The sequence below is a fragment of the Tiliqua scincoides genome, chromosome 13, assembly GCF_035046505.1.
Source record: "Tiliqua scincoides isolate rTilSci1 chromosome 13, rTilSci1.hap2, whole genome shotgun sequence".
NCBI lineage: Eukaryota > Metazoa > Chordata > Lepidosauria > Squamata > Scincidae > Tiliqua > Tiliqua scincoides.
The window spans coordinates 8,590,223-8,599,489 of record NC_089833.1 but is presented as its reverse complement, the minus strand read 5'-3'; the positions used below and the strand labels follow the sequence as shown (position 1 = coordinate 8,599,489).

The 9,267-nt window shown below is 48.0% G+C and overlaps 1 pseudogene; it reads left to right on the top strand.

Moving 5' to 3' along the window:
- Positions 1 to 1,984: 1,984 nt before the first annotated feature.
- Positions 1,985 to 2,103, top strand: LOC136633829 (5S ribosomal RNA; annotated as a pseudogene).
- The last annotated feature ends 7,164 nt before the right edge of the window (positions 2,104 to 9,267 follow it).

The window sequence follows — 9,267 nt, the reverse complement described above, 5'->3', positions numbered from 1 at the left end:
ATGAACCCCACGTTCATTGGATCAGGACTATTCCATTGGCCTTGCATTCCCCTTCGCCTGGTCTTTGATAAGAGTTAAGGCATGGTGGCTTACTCATCAGTAAAAACATACTTATCCCAGTTCCGTTTTCCATAGGGCTCAATATATTTTTCTTGTCAGGTGACAATTTGTCAGTTTTGCAACCCACCAACGATCAGGTCACGGCCCACAGTTTGGGAACCACTGCTCTAGGCCATCATCTTTCTCAAGGGCTACTGGAGAGATAGTATGTCTGTGAATCGTTTCGCATTAAGGCTACACTCCTAGGCAAATTTCCCTGGGGGTAAGTCTTAAGTTTAAAGTGGCAGAAGAAAATGCTCCAACGATTACATTTAAAGTCAAGTTTCTTTGCGGGGAGTTATAGACTTCATGACGCATGGCTGGAGGGGGCGTTATGTGTCATGACAAACTCTTGCATTTTAAAATGCTCCACTACACCACTGGTATTGGTGCAAACGAGCGCATGCCTATGACACATGCCCCCAGCACATCGACCCAGCGCATATCCCAGCACATCTCACAATAGCGACTTGTAAGACACGCACTGGATTTCTCACTAGCAGGGGGCAAAGGATCACACATCCTTTAACAGTAGCAACAGCATCCTTGTGCTCTGAGGCTCCGGTTTGGCCGTCCTTTTTACCAGGCCCCAATTAAAGAGCTAAAGGGGCAAGAGGCCGCAGTGAAAGAGGGAGAGCAATGGAGCTTCCTGCTTGAGATTAGCTCTCCAAATTACATACTCAGGGACGGGTGGGGTGGGGGAATAAGAAGGGGAAAGGAAATCAACCTCTCTGGCAATAAATAGCTAGTTCATTTAATAAAGAGGAAGGGGGGAGGGCGATGGCTGAAAGAAAATGAGGTGGGTGGGTGTGGAATTAGCCTTGTCAAACAAGGGGCTTTGCTGTCCCAGAACTACATCCTTATTGTTGCCATTTTTCATGCTTACTTAGCTCTGAATGCTGCAGAAGACAACAGCTCATTATGGGGAGTGGGCTTGGAAGAATGGGAGGGATGGGGGAGAAGGGGGAAGCCCCAGGCCCCAGACTACTCCTGGAACTTCAAGGGATGGGGGGGGGGAAGAGAATACTTCCCCCTGGGGTTTCTCGCTATGTAAGCAGAGCAGTAGCAGGGAAGAGACTGCCATTGAACAAGTGGGGGGGGGATTTTCTACCTTGGTGCTGCAAATGGATTAAAACAAAACAACAATAATAGTCATATTAGTCTAACCAGCACAGGAGAAAACGCAACGTGCCTTTGCAAACTCTACATCAGTTAATGCAGATTAGTTATTCCTTAATACCCTGTAACCACCCTGATCTAACCAGCCTGATCCTGATCACAGCCAGGGTGGGAAATAGATGAGAAAGGCGGGCTAATGAGTGAGATGGGGAGTCTCATTCACTTCCGTGGTTGGGCTCACTGGACAAGAATGTCAAGGGGAGGGTGACCAGGTAGGATGCATCCCCAAAACTGGACTTATCAGAGGTGGGGCCTGGTGAAGTTGCAGGGCTGACGGTCCTTGAAATATGTGCATGAGAAGGGGACTTCTTTTTCTGGGCAGAGTCCAGCAATAGCCCTCAAATAGCCCGAAATTCACCTTTGCCAGACATCCATCCTAGGAAAAAGACCATGGGGACATTTTTGGCAAAGGGGCAATCCTGCTGGTAGTCATTCAGGGTGGCGCATGGAAGGGCCCTAGACCAGGAGAACGGTCACCTGACAACTGCAAAGACTTTTTTTTTTTTTTTTTTAGAGGGTGAAGAATCAGAATGTCCACCTTTGCAAACCTCCAGATCCAATGATATTCTAGATCCTCCTGGGGGATTCTTCCATATTGACTTTCAGAGTAACTCTGTCCAAGGTCTAATTGCCTTTGGAAGCTACCTTGGCCATAGACAAGACACAGCAAATACTCTTCCCCTGCTTCAGTGCCGTTCTACTACCTACATTCCACCCCATTACCCTGCACATGCCCGATCTCGTCTGATCTCGGAAGCTAAGCAGGGTCAGGCCTGGTTAGTACTTGGATGGGAGACCGCCTGGGAATGCCAGGTGCTGTAGGTTTATAACATAGTCTTTCCATGCCTGATCCCATCTGATCTCGGAAGCTAAGCAGGGTCAGGCCTGGTTAGTACTTGGATGGGAGACCGCCTGGGAATGCCGGGTGCTGTATGCTTATACCATAGTCTTTCCATGCCCGATCTCGTCTGATCTCGGACACTAAGCAAGGTCAGGCCTGGTTAGTACTTGGATGGGAGACCGCCGGGGAATACCAGGTGCTGTAGGCTTATACCATAGTCTTTCGAGACTGAAGGTTGCCAACCATCACAAACACTTACTGGGAAATTGGGGAAGCTGGTTCCTTGAGGAACTCTAGCTGTGACTCAGGGTGCATTGGTGCTCAGGGTGCATTGCTGGCTGCAGTGTCTCCAGCTCAGAGGTCTCCTGGCTGGTGGGCTCAGGCCAAAGCACCAGACTTTGAGACCTGGAAGAATGTCCAAGGTCGGTTATTCAGACCAAGCTGTTCCCCTTTTCTCATGGTTGGGCTCCAAGTTTGGGTGCAACAGTCATGACAGATGTCGGTGGAAAAGCTGATGATTGCTGTATGCCCTCCACCATGGTTTCAGCCCCACTGGACATGCTCTGTAACAGAAACACGCCCCCCCCCCCCCAAAAAAAAAGCCAAAGGGGCAAGTGAGTCATTCTGAGTGACAAAAGTTGAATCCTTAAATGTACATTTATCTCTCTCTCCCTCATCCACAACTTTCTCAAAAAAGCAGAATAAACTTTTAAAACACTGTAAAGCTACTTTAAGAATGGGGTTAGTGACGTTCTCGTTTTCAGCCAATCAGCACTGTGCACAAACTGGTTTCTGCTGCAAATAGCTAGAACTGGTTTCCCTTGTGCTTGATCTGAAAAAAAGACGATAGCATGGCGAATGTGGGATCACTCATCAAATTATATCTGTATATACTTCTCGATACTATTTTTACATCTACTATTAAAACGGTGCAATGAGAGAACTAACCAGTAGTAAGACTGCAAAACTGGGCTTTGGGTCCCTATGAGATTTCCACGTTAAGTGACCCACTCCGGTGCCATCTCCCCAAGGCTCTGAAAGATGTCTTCACTTGCTTTAGACTTGCAGCCACACCAACAATGCAGAATCATTGCTTTTTTTTTTCTTTAACACGGTCATTTGTTTTAGACTGTGTGAGCAAATTAGTGAGCAATTAGAGACCTATATTCTCCTTCTTTGAGCACCATGCACACAGGCAGCACTAAATAACAATACATTTTAAGACAAAAAACACCATTCACAGACACTTACCCAGAGGGCATCTTTGTTCATGTAGGAAGAGGCAGTCCTTTGGATCAGCGGTCTTCAGCTTGCCAAGAGATGGGACTGCTTCAAAACCCAATCTGAAACAAAGGGATGTGTGTGTGTGTGTGTGTGAGCAGTCCATGTTTCTCTTTTCCCACGTGGTGTTGGGCCATCTGCATGATCTGCTGATTTCATATTGGATTTGGAGTGGGGTGTCACCAATATTCTGATGACACGCAACTCTCTCTCTCCTTTCCATCTCGTACCGGGGAGGCTGTGGAAGTCCTAGGGCCCTGCCTTATTGTGGTACATTGTACATGGTTTGTAAGCTTCCTTGGGCATTTGCTTTGGCATGGGAAAGGGGCATTTGGTGGGCCGCTGTGAGATACAGGAAGCTGGACTAGATGGGCCTATGGCCTGATCCAGTGGGGCTGTTCTTATGTTCTTAACTACAATTCCCAGGAAGCCTTGCAGGTCTCTTGTTATCTGGTGTGCTCCCTGGGCATTTGGTGGGCCGCTGTGAGATACAGGAAGCTGGACTAGATGGGCCTGTGGCTTGATCCAGTGGGGCTGTTCTTATGTTCTTAACTACAATTCCCAGGAAGCCTTGCAGGTCTTCTTGTTATCTGGTGTGCTCCCTGGGGCATTTGGTGGGCCGCTGTGAGATACAGGAAGCTGGACTAGATGGGCCTTTGGCCTGATCCAGCGGGGCTGTTCTTATGTTCTTAACTACAATTCCCAGGAAGCCTTGCAGGTCTCTTGTTATCTGGTGTGCTCCCTGGGCATTTGGTGGGCTGCTGTGAGATACAGGAAGCTGGACTAGATGGGCCTATGGCCTGATCCAGTGGGGCTCTTCTTATGTTCTTATGATACAAGATATACATGTGGTCAAAGGGTCCCAAATTTTATCAGTAGCCTGCAGTGGGTTACCCAAACTCACTCAATTTAACCCCGTCTCTGCTTTCACCCTGCTGGGCAAAGGACTGTGGCTGTTCTCAGAGATGCCCTTTCAGGCAAAGAGGCCATGGCAAGATTGTCTTTCCTTAATTGTGGGCTTGGAGGTGACTGTGCTGCCTTCGCCTACCTGAGGACCCTTATTTCCCTCTGCTGTTCAGTCTTCAGGGACCTATCAGAGTACCCTCCTCTCACTTGCCACAGCGTGCCCACTGATCCCATACCACCCAATAGTCCCCCTTCCTGAGCTGCAAAACAAAATGGTGGTGATAGTGCTATCACAATCCACCTGGACCACCTGTACAGGGCCTTAAAGGTTAAAGCCAGCTAAACTCTGAAATGGGTTTAGAAATCTAATGGACTTATCAAGAGCTGATGAGATGCACTCCCTTTGGCCTGAGGTTGCCATCTACACATCTGAAATCTACAATAGAGACCAGTCTCTTAGCCAGACCTGCGGAGACTGGTAACATCTTCCTTAGTTCTCCTCTCCTCCCACCCATCTCTTTTCCTTTGTCTTGCATTCCAGCAGTTGAGGAACAGATTCCAGGGATCTATTGGGGGGGGGGAGAGGGGAGGAGCCACAAGGGGAGTTGCTCTCCCTCTGATAGGGACTAGGGAGCCTCCATTCTCCTTGAGAAATTAAAAGCAGAAGCCGTGGAGCAGTGACAAAAATCTGCATTACGTTATGGCAACTCTTGGCACTTTTTTTTTAAAAAAGATTTTTTGAAAAAAAAATAATGCATCGATTTGAAACTCTGCCAACAATCATCATCAAAGTGATACCAGGAAGAACAATGGTTCTGGAGCTTGGAGAGAAAAGCGAGCGTGGAGGGGGAGAAGGGAAGAGACACACACATGGGAGGGCGGCCAAGTATTGATGTCTAAACCCCTTTTTAATGCCAGCTCTAGAGACAGCATGGGTGTGGATGGGTGTTGTTGTTTTTTTTTCCCCTTTCCTGAAGTGCAGGCCCAATTTAATAGGGTAACTGGAGTCAGCCAATAACACCAAAAAGTGAGGGAGAGACACTGGGTTACATTAGGCATGAGTTGCAACCCTCCTTGGCCATTCCTATGAATCTTAACTCCTTCCTTGGACAGCTTGCAGCTTGGGAAGGATGAAGCCTGAAAACTGGAGGCTAGGAAAGAAGATGGGGGAAGTCTTCTGAAACTCCATGGAGTCAGATCATTGGTTTGTGGCAGGGGTGTCCAAAGTTTTTGGCAGGAGGGCCACATCATCTCTCTGACATTGTGTAAATTTGAATAAATTTACATAAGTTTACATAAATGAATATGTTAAAGATGAACTTATATGAATGAATGAAGGTCTTGCAATAGCTCAAGGCCTATTAAAGGCCTGGCACAAAGCAAGGCCAGCCTTTCCTTTGCTGCCACTGCTGCATCACAGACGTGAAACAGCAAGCAGTGGAGGGAGCCCTCATCCCGCAGCTCACGTGAGAGGTCAAACAGTTGCCCTCACGCGGAAAGCAGTTGCTTCAGGCCAGTATGGGCTCCAACAAATCTCCAAAGGGCCAGAGGCTCATTGGGAGTTCTCGAGGGCTGCAAGTGGCCCCAGGGCTGGGGTTTGGGCACCTCCGGTTTGTAGGAATTGCCTGCAGTGATTGGTGATGATTTCAAAGAAGAGTCTTGCCCACACCTATCTGGGAAAAAAACCCAGGGATGGAATCGGGATCTTCTGCACTATAAAAGAGGCATACTACCACTGAGCTTGCACCCCCCCTGCCCAGGTCCAACCAAAGACCTCCCAGTCCTGAGGCAGTATGCCAAATAACCCCCCCACCCACTTCCTTGGCAGTAGGCCGACCACAGTCACTCCTTCCACTCCTCGGATTTGAAAAAGAATAGGGGCATGGACAGACATGGAACACTATAGTCCACAACTCTCCTCAACACTTCCTCTTCTGCTCTGTCCCTTTCACAACCAGGTAATATGAGGAGGAGGTGGAACGGTGGAGGCAGGTGCCGCTGTCAGTCTGTCACCTGAGGCAATCATCTCAGTTGATTTTGTGGATGGGGCCAGTCCTGCTGTGAAGTGACTTAGTATTGTTGACACCCCTTGGCAGTGACTCTCCAAGGTTTCAGACAGAGGTCTTTCCCATTCACATACAAAGCAAGTGTGGTGCTTTGTTATGGACGCACCTGTTGATTCAGACCATCGGTCCATTTAGCTCAGTACTGCCAACCTCCAAGTATTGTCAGCAAGACCAAGAGAAAAACAACAACAACTTTGGAGATGCTTTCGGAGACTGAACCTGGAATCTTCTACATGCAATGCTCACAGAGGTGTCCAAAGTTTTTGGCAGGAGGGCCACATCAGCTCTCTGACACTGTGTCGGGGGGGGGGGGGCGAGGAAAAAAAGAATTAATTTACATTTAAAATTTGAATAAATTTGCATACGTTTACATAAATGAATATAATAAAGATTAACTTATATGAATAAATGAAGGTCTTGCAATAGCTCAAGGCCTATAAAAGGCCCTGCACAAAGCAAGGCTGGCCTTTCCTTCACTGCCACTGCTGCATCACAGACATGAAACAGCAAGCAGTGGAGGGAGCCCTCATCCCACAGCTCACGCGAGAGGTCAAACAGTCGCCCTTACACTGACAGCAGTTGCGTCGGGCCAGTGCAGGCTCCAACAAATCTCCAGAGGGCCAGAGGCTCATTGGAGACTGGGGGCTCCCTGAGGGCTGCATTGAGAAGCCTTGAGGGCCGCATGTGGCCCCAGGGCCGGGGCTTGGGCACCCCTGCTCTATCACTAAGTTTCAGCCCTTCCCCCCCCCACTGAGATAGAGAAATCAAGGCCCACCTCAAATTAGGGTTCATTGTTGCTTAGTCTTGGAATCTGTTATGAGATCAGTTCAGCCCTGGAGCACATGAAGAGCGAACCTTTGGATATACCAAGTCAGGCCAATGGTCTTTCTTGCTCAGAAATGTCAAACGCTGCCTGGCAGGTGTGGGTGCTAAGTTTTAACTATCTTTTCTGTATATACTGTGCATTCTTTTTTTTAACTTGGCTTCATTTTGTTAACACTTTTGCACAATGCCTTGGGGACTTTGTGCAGAATGGAGGGGATTCAACATTTCCTAAATCAACTCCAATTTTCAATGTGCTGCTATAAGGTGCTTTGTGATTTTAAACATGAAAAGCCCTCAGTGCAGTTGGATAAAGCAAATAAAATTGATCCAGCTACTGATGCAATCAAGAAGACCTGATTTAGCCCCAAGGCCACTCACCATCAGGCTATGTTGTTCACGCAAGCCCAGCAGAACAAGCCGATTCCAAACCTCAATGGCAAGCTAGCCATAAAAGTTCTTGTTTCCCCCATATGGGCAAGAAACAGCATCATCCCAAAGAATGGCAAATTCTCAGTACTGTCTTTGATCTATGACAGGGATATGGAATGTAAGGAGACAGCTACATTCCAGGCAATGTGAAAGCCTGCCAGTTTTTCAAAGTCCAAAAGTGGGTGGTATGCAATGAAATCCAGTGCAGGTTTACTTGGAAGTCAATTCTACTGTGTCTGACAAGGGTTGCCAACTAGCAAGCGGGTTTCGGGTCACAACACAAGGCTGCTTTCCTCCATTTTGGAAAACCCCACTGTCTTGACTCCCCTCTTACATATCCCGTGACGAAACCAAGCCCCAGAATGGCCAGAGTCCACTTAGTGACATTTTATTTATCATTAGAATTTGAAGCTGCTTTAACTTGCCAACCAAATAGACACCTTTTAGCAGCAAAGTCACATTCAGCACTGGAGAGCCGGTGCGGTACAGTAGCTCGGTGGTCATAAGACACAGGGCTGGCCCATCCGTGAGGCCGAATGAGACGGTTGCCTCAGGCATCAGGTTGCGGGCAGGGGGGGCGTTCTCCTTCCATTCAACCCCTCAGCCCCATTGCTCCTTCTCCTACCTGCCACTCAGAAAAGGTCTGGCCCGCCATTCCACACTCTTCCCCACTTCCTCATTTGTTCCAATCCCCTCTTCCTTTTTCTAATCCAGAGAGTGGTAGGAGCAGAGGCTGGAACATCACCAAGAAAAGGAGCGGAGCCAACGTAAATGGGCTGTGTCAGAATGCCAGATGCAAAGGAGGGCACCAGGATGAGGTCTCTTGTTATCTGGTGTGCTCCCTGGGGCATTTGGTGGGCCACTGTGAGATACAGGAAGCTGGACTAGATGGGCCTGTGGCCTGATCCAGTGGGGCTGTTCTTATGTTCTTAACTACAATTCCCAGGAGGCCTTGCAGGTCTCTTGTTATCTGGTGTGCTCCCTGGGGCATTTGGTGGGCCGCTGTGAGATACAGGAAGCTGGACTAGATGGGCCTATGGCCTGATCCAGTAGGGCTGTTCTTACGTTCTTATGTTTGGTACGCAGCCTCAGGAGCTGGGAGATCTCAGAACAATTCTGAGAAGACACATGAAAATGTAAGTAGCCTCAGACCTTTGCCTGCAATATGGGACACTTAAACACACCTGAGATAATATGAGAAAATTTTCAAATGTTCACTACCAGTGATTTTCAACCTTTTTCATCTCATTTAGTGCACTAAAATTGTCACACCTTCCGTTTTTTTTGGACAACTGACAAGGCACACTGTGCTGCTAGTGGGGAGGGGCTCACATCCCCCAGTGACTCTTCTAATAAATGACCCTCCTCCAAACTCCCATGGCACACCTGCAGGCCATTCGCGGCCCACCAACGTGCCATGGCACACTGGTTGAAAATCACTGGGCACTACCATCAGTGCTAGACATTATTATTCAGTCCAATGTCACAGATGCATGATCATGAATGTACCTCCCTGGGGTTGCCAACTTTTCCCCTTGGGGCTCTTCTGCTTTTACTTATTATATGAAGAATATATATTGAGAATACTTTCTATCCCGATTTTCAACAGAGCAGTTCACAAACCTTTTTACATGAGTGTAT